General features: G+C 45.7%; 1 long non-coding RNA gene across 2 annotated transcripts in view; it reads right to left on the bottom strand.

Moving 5' to 3' along the window:
* Positions 1–3047: 3047 nt before the first annotated feature.
* LOC138297369 (uncharacterized) overlaps positions 3048–24985 on the bottom strand; it is a 130145-nt gene continuing 108207 nt past the window's right edge. For both annotated transcript variants that reach the window (XR_011204061.1, XR_011204060.1), the window contains exon 3: positions 3048–3211. This is a non-coding gene — a long non-coding RNA (uncharacterized lncRNA). The remainder of the gene's footprint in view (positions 3212–24985) is intronic.

The raw sequence follows: 24985 nt of genomic DNA on the forward strand, positions 1-24985 counted from the left end.
CTACGGCTAGCCGCTTCATAACGCTTTGTAAATTGCACACAAAAAAAAAAAAAACTTTCCGTCCCTCTGCACAGCACACTGCTGTGCAACATGGCTACAACCTAGAAACATTGACAAAACCATTAGGTCACATAGGGGAGATCTGCTGGATTAGCCAATGCTTTTTTTCTGGCAGGACGGCAAGGTGGGAGGGGTGCAAATGACAGGATACGGAAAGCAATGACGGGAGGGAGAGATGGGGAAAGCAATGACAGGAAGGTGGGAGGGGGAAACAATGACGGGAGGGTGGGATGGAGAAGCAACAATGCCAGATGGTGGAAGAAGAAGAAAAGCAACACAGGCAGGAAGCAATGTTGGGTGGGAGGGGTCAATCAACAATGAAGGCAAGCAAAAACGAATGCACTCTGGAGGATTTCGCACTATATCACATAAAAAAGCAACACAGTACGGTGGGGGATGTGTAGGGGTGGGGAAGGCCTGCAAACACATACACTATTATGGAGTGCTGCAACTACAAAAAAGTAGCTCTGAAAGCACAAACAGTTGAATGACACGGAGCAAGGACACAGTAGTGGGGCCATGCTCCAGGGGAGGAACAAACACAAAAAGAGGTACTGAAGACAATACATGCAGATCAAAGAGAAGCAAGAAAAAGAGACCGGCGCAGAAGCCAACCAATGGTAAGCAAAAGGTGGGCTCTAAGCTTCTATGTACCTAAACAAAATGTCACACAGGCAGCAGCACATGCGCTATCTCAGGATAGAACTAAAAAGGGACCTCTGCATTTGTATTCAAGAGATTCTGAGCAGAAACCGAATTCCTCGCCTACCAAACCAATAATCAAAAACAAATTGTGGCTGAAGACAGTGTGCATCTTTTGTGATGGAGAATATATCGAAAAGGCACCATCTGTCTCATCGGTGAACTCTTTGCAGCCAGAAGACCCTGACAGAGGCCTATCTCTGACTAATGGATTGTGTGAGGTGGTGATCTATGGTGTCTGCTGCACCAGGACTGCAAACCTCCACAGCTCATCTCTGAATCTAGAGGCATTTTCTCCCCTAAATGTGCTTCTCCCCTTCAGGTCCCATGCCCTTATTCCAACTGTAGCCCTCATTCAACCTCACACAAACTCAAATGTCCAACAACCCTGGTGACAAAATCTGATAGCAGGGCAGTGAGTAGAGAGGAAGGGCACAGGGCAACTACCAGAGACAGTGACTGAAGAGTTTAAAGAGAGTTTAACAGTAAGTTGGAGGACAGTGACAAAGGAACCATATGGGGTATGGAAGGGTTTAGCAAACATGAATCATGGAGATACTAAAAAGCTGTGGCGGTATTAGGGAGAGAGGCAAGACGGAAAGCATAGGAGCATGGGGTAGCAGAGAACAGCAAGGAAAGGGACAACAATGGCACTGAGAGTACTAAAGATTGGGTGTTTTTAGGATAAATGGTTAGAAAACTCACTTGCTGTTACGTCAGATGGTCAAAGTAGTGCAAGCTAGGGAGAAGAGAATGAAGTACTCAGGACAGGCACTAGGGAGAGGTTGGACTGCAGTGACAAGGTCTAGACAATAGGCCATTAGGAGGGTGTTGAGCAATTGCTTGTAGCTTACATGAACTCAGAGACTTCCTTCACTTTGTGAGATGAATGCACACTTAAGCCTTGATAGAGCTAGTGGTAAATGTGATGAAGAACTGTCAATTGAGGAAGTGGCTTGTAGGTGTTTCTATGATTGTGGGAGTCAAATATTGTCTTGGGTATTTTGTTACAAATATTATACAGGAGGCAGAGGCAAGGATAGTGGTAACATTATGCTTAAGCTGTTTATGGTCTAGGAAGACAAATAAATCAGGGATCCATATCTGAGCATATTCTAACATACGCTCAGTTGGAGATCAAAAATGCACAGATGGAAATGCTTGAAATTATCTAAAAGACTGGGAGTTCCTCTTGGTTGTATTTTTTTCTGAGCATGTTTGTGCCATTCCATAAAGGGTGACTGGTTAACACAATATTTCTATAGGCATCCATTGGGGTTATTAAATACCAGGATCCTAATGGGAAAGCCTTCCAAAGATCGGAATCAACTCACACCTCCCAAGAGTAGCAAGAGTTTTTTACTACAACATACAATGAGGTAACCATATCAGCCATCAGTTTGGGAGAATTTTCATGGCCGTTGTTGGTCCCTTTTATGCATGTAGGTTTCTACTCAGGTCAGTTCCCTTTTCCCCTTACATATACATATTATGCTTGCAGGAGAAATTAGAATGTGAATGGTGATAGGCCATCTACAGGAAGGCAAGACACATGATTAGGACTGAAAGGGTCATGGCCGATGACAATCTTGCACTTACCCCTAAATCTCGCACCTCATCCCTCCCCAATTCCGTCAGGAAAATTTTCAATCATGCAGCCTCCATAGAGCGGGCAACAGAGAACTGATTCTAAAGGAAGGCTAGGGTGTTGCTCGAATGTGAATTTACCTTAAAAAAAAAAAAAAAAAAGACAAGAGGCTTCTGGCAAAAATGTAATTAAACATGATGGCCGGGAGAGCAGTCACAGAACTGAGGTCTGAGGACCGTCTCTCAATGTACATTAGTTTGCAGGAGGTTTTTATACATTTATCTGTGTTCCATAAATTAGTTTAAAAAAACATTCCTTTCTTGGGTAGGAATGAACAGTTGTCATGGAGTCATAAGTAAGATTCAGATAAATGCATGTGGGTGTCGACCTTGCATGGACACAATGGGGGAGCAAGTACGTGTCCAGATGTCCAGCCTGAGGGGGCACATGGTTCCTGCGTGTGCTGTGTCCTGGTTGGCTAAGTGTTCCTAACTACCTGTGGCATCTAACTTTATGGTGTTCTGGGAATGTACGCACCCCCAACTGGTAATGTGTTTTTATTGGGGTCAATTTCCTGGGACCATTGTGGTGTCGCTGCACCCATCTGTGGGATCTGATCTACGTTTTCCTGTTTGCACGTTTGTCTGCTGGCAAAGTGTTACCCCACCTGTTGTCAGGCTCTTACCTTTTAGCAGGAGTGAAATGAGCAAACGGGCACGATGAAGGGTCCCTGCTTTCCTGTGGGCCAAGCAGACCAATTAGATAATGTTCGGACCGGACCTACCGAGACAAAGGGACGAAAGCTGATGGACAGCAGATTGCCGCTCGCAACTTCTGGTCTGCCTTGTCTTTTCTCAGCTTCTACAAGGTAAATAACATTATTTGGAAGTGAGTAATTAGTATTATGAATTACTACTGCAATACATTTGATTTTTGGATTTACATAGTATCTCTTCCTCCCTTTGTTTGATAGGTGTGATGCAGTGCTTAGGTTCTGTTCAGTGGATCTATGATCATAAAACTTACAATGTTAATTCTCCTAGTAACAGGCATACACACAAGTATTTACCTGTGAGTGTTGGTGCAGGTTTACCAACACACACCTAAATATAATTAGCGAATGAGGAGAAATACTGGTTCCACTGATATTCCAGTAACAAAATAAACAAAATACATCTGAATTAGAGTTCATGAGAAACAAACAAATTATTACCAATAATGTTCCTTCCATGAACCTTAGCATTCAGTTTCCACTAAATAATGTTCCAATACTTTCCACTTAAATAATGGTTATTATTGGAGTGTCTAAAGCTAACATGAGCAACAGTTATTTTTAGTTCTGACTTTTACTTTTTTATTTTGTTTCTAGGTAGTTGCAAAGTTAAGGAAAACAGATTACATCAGCAGTGTTTACAGTTTTCATAGATAAGTATCAAAAAGAAAGTTTCAGGAGCGCGACAAGCATGTTACTAGTCTGAAGAGTATGCAGACTTTTCAAATTGTTTCTCCTCTGTATGAAGCTGGCCTGTTGTGTGGTTCCCCTCTCAGTGAAGTGTAGGCAGTGTCTAGAAGCAAGGCTCTCTAGAGGTAGCTGTGGATGAGCAGCCAAGACTTATTTAGGAGACATGCAAAGCTCATGCAATACCACTACAGTCACAGAACTTACACACAAGAAAGAAAACACTTGGTTGTACAAAAATAAAGGTTCTTTATTTTTGGAACACAGTATCAGAAAATACTAGAGAGGCAACCCTCCAATAGGAGGTAAGTAAATACGCTTATAAACAGTAAGAGGCATAAAAATGTTAGAAAACAGTGTAAAATAGCAATATGCGATAGTAGCCCTAGGGGGAGCCCAAACCATATACTAAGAAAGTGTAATGCGAACACAGGGCCCCCACCTGGTTAAGTAAATCATGTAGAGGGGACTGGGAGGACTAAGAAACCACACAGATAAGTAATGCAGTGCCCCCCAGTGACCAAGAATGCAGGAGTAAAACACTGGATTTCCCCAAAACACCCCAAAGGATGAAAAAAAAGAAAATTAAGATACCCAGAACAGCCTGCAAGGAACCAGCAGTGGAAAACCAAAGATGGAGACCTGTGGAGCGAGGGGACCAAGTCCAGATTTGTCTGTGGAGTCCAGGGGGGGGGTTATAGGGGGGGGGGGGGGGTAGGAGATACTACCCACTCAGAGGTAGCTTTTGGAGAAGGAAGACAGGTCAGCACTGCAGCACAGAAGCCAGAGAAGAGTTCCGGATGCGTGGAGCTAGACGTCGCCTGAAGTTCCCCTTGGAGGTAAAGCAAACAAGCCTTGGCAGTTGCAAAGGACACAGTCATGGGGATACTGTATTGCGTGGAGTGAAAGGACTTATCACCACCAAAGTCAGCTGGTAGAGAGGACCAAGGGACCAAGGGAGTCTCTCCAGATCATCACCCGTGATGCAGGACCCATGCCACTCAGGATGAGGGGAGATCCACGCAGCCGGTCATTGATGCAGCCAGGTACCTGTAGTTACGGGGAGTGATGCCTTCACCACAAGGGAGATTCCTTCTCCTCGTGCAGGCTGATGAGTTGCAGTCTTCTGAGGATGCACAGCCGGGGAAATGTTGCAAAGCTGGCAGGAATTCTGGATACAATGTTGCAGAAGAGTCTTCCTCGTGGATCTGCAACCTGTAGGTTCCTGGAGGGTCCAATTCCTGTTTCTGAGGCAAGACGTCGAAGGAGAGGTTGCAGAGGAGTCCTGCTGGATTCTTGCAAGCCAAATCTGAGGACCCACCCCCATATAGCCCAAGGAGTGGGGGTTTGATCACTTAACTAGGTAAGTACCTATCAGAGGGTGCCTCTGACGTCACCCGCCTGGCCACTCAGATGCTCCCAGAGTTCCCTGCCAACTTTGGAATCAAGATGGAAGAACCCAGGGACCCTCTGGAGGAGCTCTGGGCACCACCCCTGGGGTGGTGATGGACAGGGGAGTGGTCGCTCCCCTTTCCATTGTCCACTTTCGCGCCAGAGCAGGGAATGGGGGTCCTTGAACCGGTGTGGACTGGTTTATGTGCGAAGGGCACCAAATGTGCCCTTCAAAGCAATACCAGTGGCTTAGGGAGGCTTCCCCTCCCAAGCAGGTCACGCCTATTTCCAAAGGAAGAGGGTGTTACCTCCTCTCCCAAAGGAAATCCTTTCTTCTGCCTTCCTGGGCTTGATCAGATCGAAAGCAGGAGGGTACAAACCTGTCTGAGGGGTGGCAGCAGCTGGGCTGCCCGGGAAAACCCTGTAAGACCTTTAGTAGCAATGCTGGAGGTCTTCTAAGGAGCCCCCATAGTGCATGGAATCATACTTCCAATACTTGCAACAGTATTGGGGTATGATTCCGACATGTTTGATACCAAACATGCCCAGGTTCGGAGTTACCATTATGTACCTGGACATAGGTAGTGACCTATGTCCAGTACATGTATCAAATGGCATCCCCGAACTCACAAAGTCCAGTAAAATGGAGCTGGAGTTCGTGGGGGCACCTCTGCTAGTGCAGGGGTACCCTCTCACACAGGTACCTGCACCCTGCCCTCTGCGCTGAGAGGGCCTAATATAGGGGTGACTTACAGTGACCTGGTGCAGTGACCTGTAGTGAAACCGGGTGCGTGCACCCGGTTCACGCACACTGCAGTAGCAGGCCTGCCACCCATAGGGAGCATGGGCTTCCTATGGGTGGCAGAATACCTGCTGCATCCCACAGGGATCCCCTGGAGCCCCAATACCCCGGGTACCTATGTGTCATATACTAGGGACTTACATGGGTGGACCAGTATGCCGATTGTGGGGATAAAGTTACCAGCAACCAAATTTAGAGGCGAGAGCATAATGACTGGGTCTTGGTTAGCAGGATCCCAGTGAACACAGTCAAACACACTGACAATAGGCAGAAAATGGGGGTAACCAAGCTAGAAAGAGGCTACTTTCCCACATCATCTTGTTGAGCTACAGAACTTGTCGTAACTAGGATGAGCCCAATGCCCACACCGTCAGAAGAGAGGAATGTTGGGATGTGGACAACCAGACAGGAGCAGGACGCGAAAGAACAGGTATGCAACCACAGAGTTGCGGACCACAGAGGATGAAGATGAGAGGCAGAAAACAGGTGAGTAAAATGCCAGCAGAGAACTTCCAGAACAATGAGCAGTTGTTCAGGGTGTACAGCGCATCCTAAAAGACTACACACTTGACCGAATGAAATGGACCGTGCAACCAGGACGCTGTGCATGCAGTGCATCTGACACAAGTGACCTGTCTGTCAGTAACCTCAGGCCTAAGTCTCAAAGCCTGCCTACCACGTATCTTCAGGCTGGGGTTGATGAGTTCACGACGGGGAATCTAATAGTAGTGATGCGACTTCATTCATGTGTATGAAAGTATTGTTGTGTGCATCAACATCGATTACTCCAATGTTAACAAGGGTAAACTGGCAATATGCTCCAGGGCTGACATCTAATGCTTTACAGACGCAAAATGGATGGGATAGGGCTCAGCCAACAGTGCTGCTTCGCATACTTAAAAGCTATTGATACGGATGGGGGTATGAGTACTTCATGAGGCAGCTAGACCAAACAGAATACAGTGAAGAGATACAGGGAACCACCTGGTACAACCTACTGAACAACAGCAACCCCAAGGACCTTCTGAAACAAGGTTATGATGGGTTCTCTTTGTGGATAGCAACTTTCATGTATCGTATGAAAGCCAGAGGCTTAAGATAAGCAACATCCTCTATGACAAACTGTGTGGGGTTTATTAGTAGTAAAGGTTTGTAGATTGCTTAGATGGGATAGATTATACTTTGCTTATTCTGCAACCTATTGTTAAATTGATCTCATTAGTTCAATGTCAGTGGAGCCATTTTTTAAAATTTGCATGGCAAACAAATACTGCAAACATGTCAAAGCACATGACAAATGGGGGGCCTACAGGAAAATGATGAGACAGAGACAGGCAGGTAGAGAGGGAAAGAGCACAACATGTAGAAGGAGGAAGAAGAGGGTGAGAAACACATTTAGGTGAATAATGAAACACTTTGGCAATGTTTTTTAATACCTTCAGAAAGCATAGGGTTGCAGGGAGTTTGACAGGACATGACGTCTAACCACCTCAATGTGAAGGGCTTTGTGGCTGAGTTGCAAGATTCAGAATTGCAGAATTTTCTTGACTGTAAGCCAGTGCAGAGATTTAAAGACATAGGGTGTATGGCCTCAGTGGACTGCAGTGGGGACATGCCAAGTTGCAGTGTTCCATAGTTTCTGAAGATTTTAGGTAAAGAAGGGATTTGTTTGTTCTTGAAAGGAGTTGCCAAAGCATGTTTGGGAGCAATTATTAAACTTGTGAGTTCTGATATCATCATCAGAGAGGAGATCTTTCATATTCTGCCACTATTTTAGCGTGACGTAAAGTTAACAGAAATGACACTGGAAGAGAGCCTCAAAGGAGTGGGTGAGATCCAGAATAATAGGAAATGTTTTTTTTGTAGAGAATATATTGTGGTTGAGGATTATCTGGTTCACTAAGGAAGAAAAGTATTTGGCTACACCTCCCTATACATCCTTGAGAAGTGTATTTCAAGGACAGGAACCAACTAATTTAATCTCTTAGATCTGAGGTTCCTCCTTGGTCAGGTAGGTTTGAAGCATTTGTTGCAAATAAAGGAGAGGTAATGTTGTTGCTCGATGTGCAATACACAGTGCCTTGAATGAAAACCTTCTGGCTACTGGGAGACAGTGCAATGCCAATAAGATGTGGTTCCATTTTTAGGGGTGGAGGAGTAGTCTAGCTGTTGTATTATGAATTTGATGGACTCGGCAAAGAAGAGAAAATGGCGACTTGAGGTACCTGACACTTGTGTAGGCATTGTGGTAGAGTTATGGTTGCCTGGACTTTGTGGAGGAAACTCTGTAAAGGGAATAGGCAGACTGGATCTACAACCTCCGATACATCCAGTCCATCCTAACAGGCAACCGATAGCACAGCCTATCCACCTTCAACAACGAGATCTCAGTCTGCAATAACACTTTGGCTCCAATGAAGAAGATCAGGCATACAAGAAACACCCCTCAAGCATGCTGCTGCATGGTGTGAGAAAGTAGCCTCTTTCTAGCCTTGTTACCCCCACTTTTGGCCTGTTTGTGAGTATATGTCAGGGTGTTTTAACTGTATCACTGGGATACTGCTAGTCAGGGCCCAGTGCCCATAGTGAAGACCCTATGTTGTCAGTATGTTTGTTATGTGTCACTGGGACCCTGCTAGCCAGGACCCAAGTGCTCATAAGTTTGTGGCCTATACGTGTTCTCTGTGTGATGCCTAACTGTCTCACTGAGGCTCTGCTAACCAGAACCTCAGTGGTTATGCTCTCTCTTTACTTTAAAATTTGTCACTAACAGGCTAGTGACTAAATTTACCAATTCACATTGGCATACTGGTACACCCATATAATTCCCTAGTATATGGTACTGAGGTACCCAGGGTATTGGGGTTCCAGGAGATCCCTATGGGCTGCAGCATTTCTTTTGCCACCCATAGGGAGCTCTGACAATTCTTACACAGGCCTGCCACTGCAGCCTGCGTGAAATCACGTCCACGTTATTTCACAGCTATTTACCACTGAACTTAAGTGACTAAAGTCACCTATATGTCTAACCTTCACCTGGTGAAGGTTGGGTGCAAAGTTACTTAGTGTGTGGACACCCTGGCACTAGCCAAGGTGCCCCCACATCGTTCAGGGCAAATTCCCTGGACTTTGTGAGTGCGGGACACCATTACACGCGTGCACTATACATAGGTCACTACCTATGTATAGCGTCACAATGGTAACTCCGAACATGGCCATGTAACATGTCTAAGATAGTGGAATTGTCACCCCAATACCATTCTGGTATTGGGGGGACAATTCCATGATCCCCCGGGTCTCTAGCACAGAACCTGGGTACTGCCAAACTCCCTTTCCGGGATCTCCACTGCAGCTGCTGCTGCTGCCAACCCCTCAGACAGGTTTCTGCCCTCCTGTGGTCCAGGCAGCCCTGGCCCAGGAAGGCAGAACATAGGACTTCCTCTGAGAGAGGGTGTAACACCCCCTCCCTTTGGAAATAGGTGTGAAGGCTGGGGAGGAGTAGCCTCCCCCAGCCTCTGGAAATGCTTTGATGGGCACAGATGGTGCCCATCTCTGCATAATCCAGTCTACACTGGTTCAGGGATCCTCCAGCCCTGCTCTGGCACGAAACTGGAAAAGGGAAAGGGGAGTGACTACTCCCCTGACCTGCACCTCCCAGTGGAGGTGCCCAGAGCTCCTCCAGTGTGTCCCTGACCTCTGCCATCTTGGACACAGAGGTGTCTGTGGCACACTGGACTGCTCTGAGTGGCCAGTGCCAGCAGGTGATGTCAGAGGCTCCTTCTGATAGGCTCTTACCTCTCTTGGTAGCCAATCCTCCTTCCTAGGTAGCCAAACCTCCTTTTCTGGCTATTTAGGGTCTCTGCTTTGGGGATCTCACCAGATAATGAATGCAAGAGCTCACCAGAGTTCCTCTGCATCTCCCTCTTTACCTTCTGCCAAAGGATCGACCGCTGACTGCTCAGTACGCCTGCAAAACCGCAACAAAGTAGCAAGACGACTACTAGCAACCTTGTATCACTTCATCCTGCCGGCTTTCTCGACTGTTTCCAGGTGGCTCTGGGGGTAGCCTGCCTCCTCTCTACACCAGGAGCTCTGAAGAAATCCCCCCTGGGTCGACGGAATCTTCCCCCTCCAACCGCAGACACCAAAAGACTGCATCACTGGTCCTCTGGGTCCACTCTCAGCACGACGAGCGTGGTCCCTGGAACTCAGCAACTCTGTCCAAGTGACTCCCACAGTCCAGTGACTCTTCAGTCCAAGTTTGGTGGAGGTAAGTCTTCTGCCTTTTTTTCCCCCGAACCTTAGAGTCTGACTATAAGGGGACGCTCCCTCTCCAGGATACCAGAGGCCACTAGCCTCGTATGTTAGGGTAAGAAACTGCCTTGCCCTTCCGATTGTCCTCCACGTATCTGCGCGCACAGCTAGTATTGAAGCGATTGTTATTCATAAATGCAACCAGTACTCCTGTTCTTGCATGAACCGTGTCACGTGTGCTGTGGTTTGCTGTGTTTTACCTTATCACGTTGTTGGTCTGTTTTTATCCCATTTTATTGTAGGTCCTCCCCAGGTATTCCCTTGGTAAAGGTAGGCCCTTCTTTCACCCCTTTCTAATGTGATTTCTTTATGCAGCGCCCAATAAGCATATGCAACAGGGATCCAATGCCCTGATGAATGCCCAGAGACCCTCCATAGCTCAATTTCAAGGGCAGAAACATGTCGGCTACTTCTTTTAGATAGGTGACCTTGTGAGTCATTGCTCTCACATCGGTCCCCCAGTTCTTTTTAATCACACCACACGGAACCCTATTTAAAAATTCACCCGGGTATCTGAGTAGGTGTTTTTATTTCCCTAGCATAGCTGGATCCCCTTTCCAGAAATAAAATTAATTTACGTACTCCCTCCTGTTCCTTTAACAGTGCGGTTGAGTCCGCCCAGGTGGCACTGTCCTACCTGGGTGGGGCTAGGTGGTCATATGATGAAGCATGACACTATATAGTGTGTGAGACCACCTAGTCCGTAAAGGAAATCCCCCTCGCAGACCACACACCACACCATAGCGCACCCACATTTCACCTCCAGTTGAGGTTTACGGGTGGTCCAGTGTCACAATTGGTACACTATCGACCTACCTTCGTTACAAGAACCCCGTACTCTGTTTTGTGATTTAGGAGGTAAGTCCTTGCCTCCCCACGCTAGACTGCATTGCTGGGTACCGCGTGATTTGCAGCTGCTCTGGCTCCTGTGCACTCTTCCAGGATTTCCTTCGTGCACAGCCAAGCCTGGGTTCCCGACACTCTAACCTGCAGTGCACAACCTTCTGAGTTGTCCTCCGGCGACGTGGGACTCCCTTTTGTGACTTCGCGTGGACTTCGGTTCACTATTCTTCCAAGTGCCTGTTCAGGTACTTCTGCGGGTGCTGCCTGCTTCTGTGAGAGCTCCCTGACTTGATGTTTCCTCCTCCAAGTGGCGACATCCTGGTCCCTCCTGGGCCACAGCAGCACCCAAAAACCTCTACCGCGACCCTTGCAGCTAGCAAGGCTTGTTTGCGGTCTTTCTGCGCGTGGGAACACCTCTGCAAGCTTCATCGCGACGTGGGACATCCATCCTCCAAAGGAGAAGTTCCTAGTCCTCTTCTTTCCTGCAGAACTCCAAGCTTCTTCCAACAGGTGGCAGCTTCCTTGCACCCTCAGCTGGCATTTCCTGGGCTCCTGCCCACTCTCGACACTGTCGTGACTATTGGACTTGGTCCCCTTGTCTTACAGGTAGTCAGGTCCGGAAATCCACTGTTGTTGCATTGCTGGTGTTTGTTCTTCCTGCAGAAACCCCCTATCACGACTTCTGTGCTCTCCGGGGGTAGTAGGTGCACTTTACACCTACCTTGGGGTGGGCTATTTTTCTAACCCTCACTGTTTTTCTTACAGTCCCAGCGACCCTCTACAAGCTCACATAGGTTTGGGGTCCATTCGTGGTTCGCATTCCACTTTTGGAGTATATGGTTTGTGTTGCCCCTATACCTATGAGCTCCTATTGCAATCTATTGTAACTTTACACTGCTTGCATTACTTTTCTTGCTATTACCTGCATAATGTTGGTTTGTGTACATATATCTTGTGTATATAACCCATCCTCATACTGAGGGTACTCACTGAGATACTTTTGGCATATTGTCATAAAAATAAAGTACCTTTATTTTTAGTACTTCTGTGTATTGTGTTTTCTTATGATATTGTGCGTATGACACCAGTGGTATAATAGGAGCTTTACATGTCTCCTAGTTCAGCCTAAGCTGCTTTGACATAGCTACCTTCTATCAGTCTAAGCTGCTAGAAACACCTCTTCTACACTAATAAGGGATAACGGGACCTGGCACAAGGTGTAAGTGCAGGCCAGCCTCCTACACATGGAAGCCCTATGAAACTCCAAGCGCTATTGCAAACAACTAGAAAGAAGATGGAGAATTGAAGAACGCTGCCTTAATTCTCAGACTAGAATCCTGCTCCAACTCCAACAAAGTACTCTTCAACACTGTCGGATATTTCTCCAACCCAACAGCAGCCACCATCACCACCTCACAGGACCTCTGTGATGACATCTGACTTTTTCCACAACAAAATACTCAATATCTACACTAACTTAGTACTCCAACCCACTGCATGAGACATCATCACACAACCTCCCACCACCACCATGAGGAACAACCACCTTCTAACGAACTGGAGCACTCTCACCACAAAAGACCGACAATTATGCAGACCATCCATTCAGGGTCCCCCACAGACCCCTGCCCTCACCACATGTACAACCTGGTAAGAACAGTGATCAGCGCCAACCTCACTACCATCATCAACTCCTCTATCCTTAGCGGAACCTTCCCGGATAGCGGGAAACACACAGAAGTAATAGCCCTTAAAAGAATTCACCAACTACAGACCCATCTCGCTCCTTCCTTTCCCAGCCAAAGTCCTGGAGAAAGATCAACATGCAACTCTCCGCCTATCTAGAACAGCATCACCTCCTGGACTTCACACACTAAGGGTTCCGCAACAACCAACGGAAACTGCCTACATGGTAGCAACAAATAACATTCGGTCCAACGTGGACAGCGGGGAAACTGCCGCTCTCATCCTACTTGCCTTCTCGGCAGCCTTCAACACAGTCTCCCTCACAGACCACGGCAAAAACCTCATCATCATCCTTGACAACAAACTTGCAATGAACAAACAGGTCAATGCTATGATCACATCCCGCTGACTCATCCTCGGAATGCTTTGCAAGATTTTCAAATGGCTCCTCATGCGCCCAAGACTTATGGTCACCCGAGCCCTCATAACCGTTAGGCTAGACTACAGCAATGCACTTTACATCTGCATCTCCAACCAGCTCATGCAAGGACTCCAGACTATCCAAAACACCTCCGTCACACTCATCCTAGATGTCCCCAGAAGCGCTCATATCACTCCCTACCTCACTGAAGTACACTATCCACCCATCCAGAAACATACCTACAAAGACCTCCACAACAACAGACCAGCACAATCAATGACCAACTTCAACTCTACCAACATTCCAGACCACTACGCTCCACCTCTCTCTCCCCCTCGCACAGGTCTCTCACATCTGCATAAGCTAGTCAGGAGGACGCGCTTCTCTCATCTCTGCCAAGAATGGTAATTAACTTCCTCAATACATCAGGACTGCTACTTCACTTCTCAATTTCCGCAAGAAACCGAAGACTTGGATGTTCAACTAGGAGCACTGTCCGGCCTACGTTCCTGCTCCGGTGCCTGGACACCCTCACGGTGATAGGCTGCAGCACACACATCGACAAAATATAAAATAAGGTAACATAAGGTAAGGTAACATAACATGATATGACACTAGAGGCGTAGCCTGACAAGATGGCAGACAGGACATAACTTCTCATAGCTCCTGCTGGCCTGTCTCTAATCATGATGAATCCTGCGGACATTGTAACCCCAAGGGGCAAAAAGCCTGAGGTGCCGCTGCCCTATAGAGCCGGCCAATAGGGGAGCCCTCTGTGTCATGGGGGTGGGGATGCAGGGGGGGTGGGGTGGTGGAGGGCATAGCGCTCCGCCTTGGCTCCGTCCTCAGTGTGCAGGGCATGGCCCAGGCCTGAGTGGATTCACACTCCATGGACTGCTGGAAGGGTGCTGACGGTCTTTATTATCCTGGCTGGCCCACAGCTCCCTGAGAGCAGTGTCCACCAACACCATTACACAGCACAAAACTCCATGGCAGAACTCCCAGCGGGTAGCCCGACAGGAGGGGTCAGGGTCTACAGCCACCTCACCGGAGCCCACCCGGGCAGTTCTTCTGGCGGCCATACATGGACTGTGCACTGCTCTGGAACACACCTTTGAGACAGTTTCAATTGATATCAATTTGCTCAGAGCGGATCTATGCAAAGTAGTGGAGAAACTGACTGCACAGGGCAATACTGAGATGCTCAGGAGGGAGGTGGCAGCACTTAAGCAACAAATGGCCAGGATGACCACTGTCTCTGGAGATTTAGAGGCTAAAATGGAGGAAGTGGAGGGCCGTTCCCGTTGAAACCACAGGGCCTCTTAGACAGATCTATCATTGAACATGTGTGCCACTGCTACTGCCCCAGGGACAGTCCTCTTGGGCCTTCATAGTAAAAATCCTGAACTACAGGGACAGAGACTGCATCCTCACGGCTGTCAGGCAACAGGCAGAGCCTAAATTTGACAGTCATTCAATTGCAAATCTTCCCTGACTATACCAGGAAATTACAGGACAATCACAAGTCATTCCTGGAGATAAAGCAGGAACTATGAAACATGAATCTCAAGTGCATGTTGCTATATCCTTCTAGACTCAAGGTACTGGCCACCGGGAAGGCGCACTTCTTTGAGAACCCCAAGGAGGTCTGGGACTAGTTGGAGAAGTGGGACAAGATCCCTGCCCAGAGCATGGAGACTGGAGTTGCCCAAAGCTGCAGTGGAACGAGGAGCCTGGAAGGACCGCTTCAGGTGGGACAGAGTTCAGGGCACCACCCCAGAAGTGCAGAGGGTCACAATCCAGGAAGATGGAACAATGCAGGTGGCTGAGCCGGGGGTTTCGCAGTTGACTAAGTCGGGCCAACAATCGCCCGCAAGGGAGGTCCTAGTGTCGGATACTCAGCCTACACATGTCAACATCATACCGGAGACAGACTTGAGGGCAGAGTGATAAGGTACAGCCGTGTTGTGGCTGGTTTGGGTGGAGTTACACTGAGCTAGGCCCTCTGTGGCCATGCTGATGGAACCCTAGATCTTCAGCTCATCGCAACATAGGCTGGTCAGCGGGGGTGGGGGTAATCTATCTGGTTGGATAAGTGGGGGTAAATGCATATGGTCCTGGCACATGTTAGATGGGCTTACGTACAGAAATGGTTACACTATGTTTGTCCGGGGGGGTGGGGAGAGGGTGTGTGTCTTGTTTCATGTTAGCAGTTGCGGTATATTTGGTTATTTTTGTGGATACAGGGTCTTATAGTCAGGCATCACACCACAGTAAAGCTTGCAGCACTTGGAAGAAGTACATCTATGAGTAGGGGTCTTAAAATACTTACCTGGAATGTCCAGGGATTGGACACATACATCAAAAGGCACAAAGTGTTGTCATTTCTGAAGTCCCATGGGGTGTCCATAACCCATCTTCAGGAAACGCATCTCAGCAAAGAAGGTATTGAGAGAGTGTGGAAAAAAATGGAAGGGGCAGGTGTTTGATGCGTCCTATTCAATCTATGCTGGGGGGGTGCTGATATGGGTGGCCCAGGTGACCCCTTTTGTGCTCATATACGTAGAGGCTGATGTCTTGCATGGTGATTTGAGGGGAGAGACTCGTATGATACGATTTCTGTCCGACCACTCACCTGTATGCTGTGAGCTGGTACTGGGGAGGTTGAAAGACCAAGCCAAACTGTGGAGACTCCCAATAGACATTCTGACTGATGCAAAGGACAGGGAGGTGCTCTTGCAAGCCCTCAGATTACTAGGAGAGTGATTGGGGCACAGCTCGGTCCCATCAAGCTAAATGGGAGGCCATGAGAGCGGTTGTGAGAGGTCTGGGTCTGATGAAGAGGAAAGGGAACTGGAGTTGGTGCACGGGTGCGTAGCTCTTACTCAGGACCTCCAGGCGAAGGAGTTCCAAAAGCAGTGCGGGGAAATGGGACAGGCTGGATGTTTATACGCATACCGAATATAGGCAGAGCATGCACCGGGAGGTGATAAATCCAGTAGTCTCTTGGCCTGGCTACTGCGCAGGGAGACTAGCATTCCACGGATTCTACCTCTGAGGGACGAGACGAGTGTGGTGGCGCTAACACTGGAGGCAGTGGTTGAGGAACACGGGGTAATGAGACAAGCTGAATGTGTATACGCCTACCCAATATAGGCAGCCCTTGCACCGGGAAGGGGACAAATCCGGTAGGCTCTTGGCCTGGCTACTCTGCAGTTTCTACCTCTCAGGGATGTGACGGACGTCATAGTGATGACACGGAAGGTAATGGTGGCAGTGTTTCAGCGACACCTGTAGTGGGGGTACCGTGGTGGTGCCTGCAGCAAGCTGGATATGGTTCAGGCGTACCTGGAGCCCCAAGAGATCCCCCAAGATGGGAGAGTTATGGCCAAATAGTTGGAGGCAGGTATCAAGTTGGGCTAACTGCAGGCAACACTGCAGATGATCCCAAGAGCTAAGGTACCCAGGGGATGGGGTTCCTGTTGAGTTTTATCAAGCACTGCCAGCCAGCAGCACTCACACAGAAAGTTCTTGAAGTTTTCAAGGAGGATGAGGAGCTGGAACAACATCCGCCCAGCATGAGGGAAGGGCTCATTTACATGATGCCTAATCTGGGGGGCTGGGAGGGAGATGGCTCAGACTCAGCAACATATCGTCCTCTAACAATGATCAACTCTGATGTCAAGATCATGTGTAAATTGTTGGCCAATGGTTTATGCCCTGCAATGTGTAGTTTAGTCCACCATGACCAGGGTGGCTTCCTGCCGGGTTGGAACACGACACTGAACCGGAGGCGGCTGACACGTCCTGCATGAAGTGGATGGTGCCCAGGAGGAGATGGCATTGGAATCAATTGATACCTAAAAAGTATTTGATACAGTGGACTGGGTGTACCTCATGGGGGTGATGGAAGCTTATGGGGTTGGGTCCGCAATCCCAGGCCTGGATATGTACACTGCTCCAGGTGCACGAGTCAGGGTGGGAAAGCACTGCTCGGAACGATGGGACAGACCAGGCAGGGCTGCCCTTTGTCGCCACTACTCCTTGCCTTAGTGATTGATTCTTCCGCCATTCAGGCTCAGTGAGTCATGCACTGCTGGGGCCTTGAGCTGGGGGTGAAGAAGGCATGAAGTGTCCCTTTACACTGATGATGACTTGTTTTAACTGTGAGCTCTGAGGGAGTCTTTGCTGATACTGCTGCAACTATTGGAGGACTTTGGTGAGGTGCCTAGACACAGGCTCAAAGGGCAAAATCCTTGTTGTTTTCACTGGCATCCTTTGTGCGGGTACCAGTGGAGGGGCTCCCGGTCCTGAGGTGGTGATGGGAGTTCGAACTGTTTGGTTGCGCACACAGAGCAATTGTGGCACAATGTGGAGAGGATCCTGACATCCATATAAAGATCAATGTAATTCTGGAAAACTCTGCTGCTGTCGCTAATGGGTAGAATAGCTGTGACCAAGATAGTGTTGCTATCACGTTGCCAGTACACCATTCAGAATTTGTTGTGCCCACTGTGGGAAGAGATTTTTGATTTTCTAGCGGCTGAACTCTTTTCTTACGTCATTATTGCGGGTGGGAAGGCAGAGAGGAATGGCTAGAACAACAATAATGAAGGATCATCTGGGGGGTTGGGGGTGGGGGGGGGGGATGAAGAATCCCTAACCTGGAACTTTACCGCTTCACATCTCAACTTCAGCACATAGCCCTCTGGTTGGCTGACGGGAACAACTGGGAAAAATACCAGTTGGTGGGACTGGTGAAGGAGGGTGAGCTTCCAAAGCTGTTAATGGTGGGCTCAAATGTACAGAGGAGGGCGCCCTACATTGTGCAGCCAACACCATGTTATCGAATTCTGGGACTTATTGTCCTCAGTAGCACCTGAAATTAACTTTATTACTGAAACCTGGTTAAACTCTACTACTGCGCCGGCTATTGAGAGTGCTTTACCAGATAATTACTACATGTTGAGACTCACCAGGGAAGGCAGGTCAAGTGGTGGAATTGCTATCATTTTCAAAGACAGTGAAAGAAACACTTAGAGACTTTACTAGCGGACTGGGCAGAGATATGTGAATTCAAGGTGGAATTCTCCCCTCAAGATTGCTGGAGAGGTCCTTTTGTATATCGACTCCCTGGACCCAAAAGAGATTTCAGTCAACAACTCACTAAACGCATTGCCACACACGTTCTTGCATCCAAACAGTTCCTCCTATTGGAGGACTTTAACTTTCATGGGGAAACAGACCTATGCTTGGGCTAAACCAGAAAGCCAGAGGACCTACTCGCAGTGCAGGCTACACTCTTGACCTAATTTTTACTAGTTCTTCCTCTCTATCCGGTGAGTCCCCTTTACCGCCTCTGTGGACTGATCATTCATCGATTTGTTTTTATATCTCCATGACAAGTGGGCCAGAACACTCTAAGAAGGCCACGAAAAATATGTTGAGACAATGGCACAAAGTAGTACCGGACTCTTTTGTCAAAGAGTTTACTTTTTTGGATAATGACTGATAATGGGGATGTTAGCTTTCAACACAGTGTTTGACAAATTAGCCCCTTTGAAAACCTGTTCAACATCTAAACAAAGGACACACGCACCATGATATACATCTGAATTGAGAACTGAAAAGGCCATGTGTAAAAAAACGTGAGAGAAAATGGAGTCAGTGGCATAAAGAGATGGATAAAGTGGCTTATAAAGCTTCTTTAATGATGTGCTATCGGAATATTAAAAGAGCTCAGAAGCCTTGTATCTGTCTTAAAATCAGTCAGGTGGGTAACTCCTGGAAAGAGTTATTTAAAATCCTTAATAAATTCACAAACCCTTGTGCTCGTTCTTCTGATATTCAGCCATCACAAGCTCAATGTGACTCCTTGACTAATCATTTTGAAGAAAAAATAAATGCCATCTATAGGAATTTCCCCAGACAAAATGAGCAAGAGACCCTGGAGCTTAATTTAGGTCTGCAACCTCTCCTAAGTTCTAGGCAATTTTAAATTAATCAAGCCTGATTCAATTCAGAAAGCGCTAGCTTCTGAGAAATCGGGGTCTCATTTAGACATTGCTCCTGCTAGGATCTCTGCGGCATTGTCCAAGCAACTAGCCCCTACTATATGCTTTCTACTTAATTTATCTCTTAGCTTCGGGAAAATGTCCTTAGCTTGGAAAGAAGTGCAGGTCATACCCATCCAGAAAAAGGCCAATTTACCACCTATGGACCTCTCTAACTACAGACGTATCTCTTTGCTTCCCTTGTTATGCAGGCTGTTAGAAGGACAAATAAATAATCAACTCATGGAGTACCTAGAATCAAACAAGGTGTTGGACCCATCGCAATCTGTCCTTTGATTTTAATGAAGGACATTCTTCTACTGTATTCTAATACATGAGTGAGCATAAAAATTGGTGACAGTGCTTCTCTTTCGCAAGAAAAAAAACCCCTCTAGGTCTGGTTTGAAGCAGGGTTGCATCCTGGCACCATTGTTATCCACTTACACATAGCTGACCTACCAGCCATATTAAATAAGAAAAATAGGTATGCCCCAAAGTTGGGTGGCACGCTGATACTTTGATTATTGTATGCTGATAATGTGTTGTTGCCAGTGCTTAATTTGTAAATAAAGAGGGGCCGGTGCCCAAATCCCTCCTCTTAAACACGCGGCTGCTGCAATTAAATGTGTGAACACGTAATACTGAGGCACCGTAATCCTGAAGCCATCTCGGGCCTCTTCAGTCCATATAAAGCTACTCCCTGCCCATTCAGCTCACTCTTGCAGCTTTCTACTTTCTTCCTTTGTGACGCTTTTTTGTTTTTCCCGTCCTCCGTCTTCCCCATATGTGTCTTTTGTTTGCAGCAAATACTTGAGGCAGAAGACTAAGCCCCGGCCCTCAAAAATAAGTGCTGGTGCTCAGCACCGGAAACAACAGGCACAAATTAATCACTGATTGTTGCTCAGCAAGACTAGGATTAGATTACAGAAACTTCTCAGAAAACTGAATGAGTATTCAACAACAAATAAAATGGAAATGAATAAAACTCTTTTAGTTGGCAAGAGAAGAAAGAAGGCAACAGGAACATCGATAAGTTGATAGAGAAAGAATTGGAATATAAGTATCAGGATGTAATGATTGACAACCGTGGATCTTGGAACGGTTAATTAAATCAAAAGCAAATGCACTGCTGGTGGCCTTTATCTCAATTAACAAGAGCTTGAGGGGAGCAATGGTGGTGCCATAAGCTAAATAATAAATCCAAAGTGTCTTCCAACAATAACTTATGGTTGTGAAGCACTTGCAAAGTTGTAGGGCACTATTGTGGCAAACACCTACACACAGCTATTTATTGGCTTGGATGCTATTTTACCAATCTAAAGCTGTAATACTCTGCCTGGGGTGGTAAAAGGCTTTTGTCATTTTCCAGCTCAGCAAGGACAGCACTAGCTAACCTATGCTTAAAGACTTTTCTGTAAAAATGGCAAACTGCTGTGTCTCTTTGTAGAGGGGAATGGTTGGCACTGCGGTAATTCTATACTTAAAAACTTTGCTGGAAAAACAGACATTTGTGGTGAGCAGACACTGTCGGTGGTGCTGTAAGATGATCTATATAGGAGCTACACTCCACCAAAACCTTGGAACTACCCAGAGTTCACTGCTTCTTTTTGCATAATTTATGTAGCACTCTACGCCCGAAACTGGAGAGAGTGTGTGTATAAAAGATAACAATTAATTAAACAATATAAAAAATATTTTTTTTAAAGTTTGTAATAAGTTTTGAATAAATCTTTCAGAAAAATAATACAAACACAAAAAAATAAGGAATTTTAAATATATAAACAAACAATATTAACCCCTTTCCTGCCAGGAACTTTTCCCCCTCAGGTGCCAGGCCTTTTTTGTTTGGCTATTTGGGGCAGTTCGTGCTTAGGCCCTCATAACTTTTTGTCCACACAAGCTACCCACAGCAAATATGCGTCGTTTTTTCCCCCCCAACATCCTAGGGATTCTAGAGGTACCCAGAGTTTGTGGGTTCCCCTGGAGATCAAGACATTAGCCAAAAGACAGCGAAAACTTCTTTTTTTTTTTTTTTTTTTTTTCAAACAAAAAGGGAAAAAAGGGCTGCGGAAGAAGGCTTGTGGTTTTTTCCCTGAAAATGGCATCAACAAAGGGTTTGCAGTGCTAAAATCACCATCTTCCCAGCTTTGCAGAACAGGTGGACTTGAATTAGACATACCCCATTTTTACTATTTTTTGTGCTTTTAGCTTCCTTCCAGTTAGTGACAGAAATGGGTGTGAAACCAATGCTGGATCCCAGACAGCTAAACATTTCCGAAAAGTAGACAAAATTCTGAACTAAGCAAGGGGTCATTTGTGTAGATCTACAAGGTTTTCCTACAGAAAATAACAGCAGACAAAAATATTGAAAATTAGAGAAAAAACACAGCCCTTTCTCTCTATGTTTTACTCTAACTTTTTCCAGCAATATCAGATTTTTAAAAGCAATATACCGTTACGTCTGCTGGTCCCTTTTGGTTGCGGGGATATACAGGGCTTGCAGGTTCAAGAACACTAGGTACCCAGAGCCAATAAAGGAGATAGACCTTGCAATGGTTTTTCATTGTATAATTCCGAGGTCTCCATACTAGCATGTGAATTACAGGGCATTTCTCAAATAGTCATCTTTTTTACACACTGTCTTACATTTGGACGGAAAAAATGTAGAGAAAGACAAGGGGCAATAATACTTGTTCTTCTGTTCTGTGTTATAGAACCCTAATCTCCCAATAAAAATTGTACCTCACTTGCGTGGGTAGTACTAACGCCCGCGAAAGGAAACGCATCATGGACACATCACATTTTTACATTGAAATCGGACATGTTTTTTGGAAAGTGGCTAGCTGTGGATTTTGGCCTCTAACTCAGCAGGCACCTAGGAAAACCTAGCAAACCTGGACAATTCTGGAAACTAGACACCTAGGGGAAACCAGGATGGGGTAACTTGTGGCGCTCACACCAGGTTCTGTTAACCAGAGTCTTTAGCAAACCTCAAAGTTTGACAAAAAAATAAAAAAAAAAAATCCTCATATTTCAGTGATAGAAAGTTCTGGAATCTCAGGGGAGCCACAAACTACCTTCCACCCAGCATTCCCCTAGGTCTCCCGATAAAAATGGTACCTCACCTGTGGGGGTAGGCCTAGTGCCCACGACAGGAAATGCCCCAAAACCCTACGTTTACACCTCAAAATGATCAAGTACAAAACTACCTGTTTTTGCTGGGTGGAGGGGCACCTGCATTTTTGGTCCTGGGTTCTGCAGCTATCTAAGGAAACTTACCAAACCCATTGGACATTTCTGAAAACTAGACACACGAGGGAGTCCAGGGAGGTGGGACTTGCATGGATACCCAGTGTTGTCTTACCCAGTATCCTCAGCAAACCTCATAGTTAGCTAAAAAAAAAAAAAATCACATTTTTCCTACATTTCTCTGTGGGATCACCGCACCGGCACAAATTTACTACCACCCAACGTTCCCCCCTCAGTCGCCCGATAAAAATGATACCTCACTTGCGTGAGCGCACATTTGACATTAAATAATTATTTTATGTAATCATACTGATGCACTAACATGAGAAATGTTTCAAATGAAAAATAAATGTTAACATGAAAAGTGTGCCTGTTTAGTGGCAGTCATCAGAGCGAAGGACCTCCACATATTCTTTTTTTTTTTTTAAACGTGTTAACTCAGTGATGAAAGAAATATATTCTGTCTCTTTAAGAACATGTGCTTTGAAAAAGAAATGCTGAAATAAATAGGAGTAATTCTTGAGTTTCCTGCAGTGCCTTCTGGCAGAACAAGGCCAGAACTAATGTTGAAAGGAACTGAAGGCATTTGTTCTCTGCTGTGTGTCAAGCAAGCAAGGTCACAGCATGTAGTTATCTGCCTGCCAAGCTGAGCTGAAGTATCAAATATAAAAAAATATTTGCAAAGAATTACAAGCTTCCTTTGTCTTAATCACAAGTTTATTCTGTGTTCGTACTAATGGAATGTGTTTCTCTCAAGGGGAAGATCTGATTAGGGAAAATGTTTCTACTCCTTCCTGACTATCGTCCGGCAGCAAGTGCATTCTGAAACGTGTTGGACAAAAGACCTTCACTAAACAGTGCGGAAAAGACCGCAGAGATAATAATTATTATTGTTTGGGCTTATGCAAAAAGGAAGAAGCAGAGCAATACAAAACATTTAAGCTAAAAGTGGGATATTTTATTATGTGCTGCTGTTTGGCTGAAAACCTCATAAGTGCATAAATCATCCAATCACAGAAGTTTAGCAAGTTTAATTTAATGTTTGTAAATCAGACATTGGGATTCATTCATTGCTTTCTGGTTTTCAGAGACTACTTCTCATTTCTTATGATCTGTCACTTTGACATTTCATGATTCAACCAGTCCGTCTACTGACATTCTGGTATTTTTATTATTTAAATCATTTTTTGTATGCTCCATGCAATGATGCTGGTGCTTACTTTAGCACTCAGTGCTTAGAGCCTGTAGTGCTATGCTGCCTGCCTTAGGTAAGTTCTCTGAGCCATCAAGTTTATTAAGAGTCCAAATTTCTGAATTGTCACCCCTTTCCCTGCCCCTGTCCTGTTGCTGAGGTCCCCCTGATGAAGTTGTAACCTGACTGCTGTTTACCTTTAGGGGAGATAAATGTATGAATTCTGTGCATTGTATTTGTCTTTTGTTCTAGAGGTACCAGCTGCTGCTGTTTAAAATCCTTCTGCTATTTTTGATAGTGCCATAGCTAGATGTTTTCTAAATTAATGTTTCTAAAACTTTTGCATGATACCAAACATGCTAATGCTAATTTGAGGTTAGTGAGGTGTTTTCTTTATGCCTATGATTTGACATTGTTTATTTACTGAATCAAATGTATACTATCTCTCTTACGCAGATATTCATGTTCATGATTTGTGTTATAATTACTGAGGTCATTGTTTTCTCTGTTTATACTAAGATTCTTCAGGCAAATCCGTCAGCCTGTGATGCTACTTTATTTGTACCATTTGGTGTTGAGAATATGTTTGTGACCTTAGCATTGTAAATATAGGGAAATAAATATTTTAATTGATATTGAAAGGTGTGGTTAATCATGGCCAAATAGGTCATGGTGCGTCATATATTGATTCTTTGGTGATTATTATTATTATTGTTTAATGTTGTTGTTTTATGTGTCAATAATCAATATGTCCATCAATGTGGTAATCAGTATAATCTAAACGAGTCAAAAGGTTCATCGAACTTAAGGCAGTGTGCAATCACTCACTATTATGAAATAATAAGATGAGACAAGGATCTGCGCTGCAACAGTTTGTGGTAGCCAGAGTTTGATGGTTATGTCTCTTTGGATTATTGATTGGTAATTATTGATTGTTAATTTTTTGATTGAGATTTATTGATTGAAAGATATGGAGAAGATGTGTCTCTAAACACCCAAGTTGGCTGTCCCCGGTCCTTCTGCCTATGTTGATGGGGAATGTTCTCAGTGTTCTGTTAGTTTGAGTGAAGTAGATTATGCGCTTGCACAGCTTTAGCTAACAATTTTTTTTTGCAGGTGATTGAGTTGTTTGTGAGATTTTAGGGGAGTTGGCATACTCCAAATGTTGTTGAAGAAGGGGTGTGTGTACTTCAAAGCGTGAGAGTAGGGAAGTTGGCGAACTTC

This window comes from Pleurodeles waltl, chromosome 5, assembly GCF_031143425.1.
Source record: "Pleurodeles waltl isolate 20211129_DDA chromosome 5, aPleWal1.hap1.20221129, whole genome shotgun sequence".
Taxonomy (NCBI): Eukaryota; Metazoa; Chordata; class Amphibia; order Caudata; family Salamandridae; genus Pleurodeles; species Pleurodeles waltl.